Source organism: Carlito syrichta, unplaced genomic scaffold, assembly GCF_000164805.1.
Source record: "Carlito syrichta isolate Samal-C Ts95f unplaced genomic scaffold, Tarsius_syrichta-2.0.1 Scaffold303517, whole genome shotgun sequence".
Taxonomy (NCBI): domain Eukaryota; kingdom Metazoa; phylum Chordata; class Mammalia; order Primates; family Tarsiidae; genus Carlito; species Carlito syrichta.
The window spans coordinates 444,426-447,264 of NW_007247613.1; the positions used below are offsets into that span (position 1 = coordinate 444,426).

At 40.9% G+C, this 2,839-nt stretch overlaps 1 pseudogene; it reads left to right on the forward strand.

Moving 5' to 3' along the window:
- The first annotated feature begins 1,774 nt into the window (after nt 1–1,774).
- On the forward strand, nt 1,775–2,351 carry LOC103260986 (annotated as a pseudogene).
- The last annotated feature ends 488 nt before the right edge of the window (nt 2,352–2,839 follow it).

Sequence of the window (2,839 nt, forward strand, 5' to 3'; positions counted from 1 at the left end):
TGCATTGAATTTGTAGATTAGATGCAGAAAAAACTTTTGATAAAATCCGGCACCCCTTCTTGATAAAAACCCTCGAACATCTAGGCATACGGGGAACATACCTCAAAATAGTAAAAGCCATCTACGAGAAACCCACAGCCATCACACTCCTAAACAGACAAAAATTGGAACCATTTCCCCTGAAAACTGGAACAAGACAAGGATGCCCACTCTCACCCCTCCTGTTCAACATAGTATTGGAAGTCCTGGCTCAAGCAATCAGAGAAGAGAAGGCAATCAGGGGTATCCAAATAGGAAAAGAGGAGGTCAAGCTATCTCTCTTTGCAGACAACATGATTGTGTACCTTGAAAACCCAAGAGAATCTGTCAAAAACTTCCTTACACTGATAAAGGCCTTTGGCAAAGTCTCAGGATACAAAAATAAATGTGCAAAAGACAATCACATTTCTTTACACCAATAATAAACAAACAGAAACCCAAATGAAAAACACAATTCCATTCACAATAGCCACAAAAAAAATGAAATACCTTGGCATCTTCCTAACCAGAGACATGGAAGACCTTTACTATGAAAACTACTCAAAGAAATAAAGATGACACAAACAAGTGGAAAAATATCCCATGCTCATGGATTGGAAGAGGCCCCTTTTCAACAAAATTGACTTAAGACTTTTTCCACCGACAACAGACTGTATGTAATTGTTATGAGGCAGACTAGAAAAATCTACATTTTCGTCCCACAACAGGTGTGAAAGCAAATGCTCTGTTGGAGGACCATATACTTTCAAACCTGTTCTGAGTGAATTGTTGGTACATTATAAATCTCCTTGAAGCCCTGAATTATTAGATTCAAAAGAGAAGACATGCATAGTTATCAAGTAAATGGTTTATAATCTTGTTATAGTTACATATGGCACTACTGGATAATCTAGAAAGCATGGCTTGGAGGCACAAAATGCATCTTTGAATAAGGTACCCAGAAGAGAAAACCTTTGCATTAGTAGCTTTAATATTCACATTTTTAAATATTTCTGAGTGACCCTGGAAACCCACGAAATGTAGTCCTTTGCCATTTTGCTGTAGCACGTGTAATATGAACTTATTTTAGTCACAGTATGTATGTTAATAACTTCATAAATTAATTTATTTCTGTCACTATTGGGCAGCCAGGAGAGGAAGACCATGAAAGACAGGATCCGAGGTCCAACATGGGTGGTGATGCATGTGTTAATTTGATTGTGGTAATCATCACCCAATGTATACATATATTATGTCACCACGAGGTACATCTTGAAAATAGTCAATCTTTATTTGACAATTAGATATTGGTTTTTTGGGGTTTTTTTTTTTTTTTGAGTTGGAGTCTCACTCCGTCGTCTAGGTTGGAGTGCAGTGGCATGCTCATTGCCACCCCAGGATCGCCCAGCTGGGCTCCAGTCATCCTTCTGCCTCAGCCTTCCAAGTAACTGGAACTACAGGTGCACACCACCACACCCAGCTAATTTTTGATTCATTGCAGAGACGAGGTCTCATCAGGCTGCATGGGTTGGTCTCTAACTCGTGAGTTCAGGCAATCCACCTGCCTCGGCCTCCCAAAGTGCTGGGATTACAGACTGAGCCACCAAGCCTGGTTGGGATTTTTTTTTTAATTAGATTTTTTTTTTTTAAAGAGCGTGAAGCACTTCCCTCTACTCCATCTGGGCTGCCAGGCCAGAACTGTTGCACTCTAACCCGATCCTGCTGCTCCTCTGTGTTGAAACCTGGGCGCCACCAGATGCCAGCTTACCACTCTTCTCTCATGGACCCTGACCCCAAGCTCATCGGGAACATGGCACTGTTATCTATCAGAAACCAGTTCAAAGAACCTGCCCCTAGAGAGACAAAAGATACAGACATTGAGCATGAAGCCATCTCTTCTTTAAGGCCAATGTCTTCTTCAAAAACTATGAACCAAGAAGGATGATAATAGGACCTTGATGTATATGACACTCTACATTTCTGAGTGTATAAAGAGACTCCAAAAGTGCAATTCCAAAAGTCAAGGTGAAAAAAATTTATACATTGGGAATCACTAATTTTCCCATTCCTGGAGAACTGGTTTTCCACTCCATGCAATGTATGCCAAGCCTGCAAACACATAGGAAGAAGAAGTGATGAGAACCTACTTACAACAGCTAAGGCAAGAAACTAGACTGAGACTTTGTGAGAAAGTTACTGACTCTCAGAATGATAAACCCCGCAAATGATGGACTTGCTTTGTGAAGCAGCAGTTCATGAACTTGAGTCTTTTGGGACCTGGTGGGAGGAGTAGGCGGGGGGAGCCTGAGCAACCAGTGTCTCCAGAGCCCTGAGCAGCATTTTCCAGTAAGATGTACACAATCCTTTGCCTTTATTTCTTTTTTTATTATTATAAATATGTGGGGTGCAATTCAGGTTTAGGTATATAAACATTGATTATGCAGGTACCCTCCCTCTCCTAGCAGTTTCCCTCAATTGCCAATCCCATCCTCCCTCCCCTGACAGTTTCCTACTATTGCCAATCCCTTTCTTATAGTATTATAATTGTTCAAGGTCCACTTATGAGTGAGAACATATGGTACTCTGTTCTTTGTTTCTGTGATAGATCACTGAGTATGATCGACCCCAAATCCATCCAAGTTCTGTGAAGTCCATATGTTTGTCCTTCTTTATGGCTGTGTAACATTCCATTATGTATATGTACCACATTATCCAGTCCAGCTTCGATGGGCAAAATGGGTAGTTCCATGTTTTTGCTATTGTGAATAGAGCTGCAACAAACATACATGTGCTCAGCCTCTCTCATCATCAGAGAAATGCA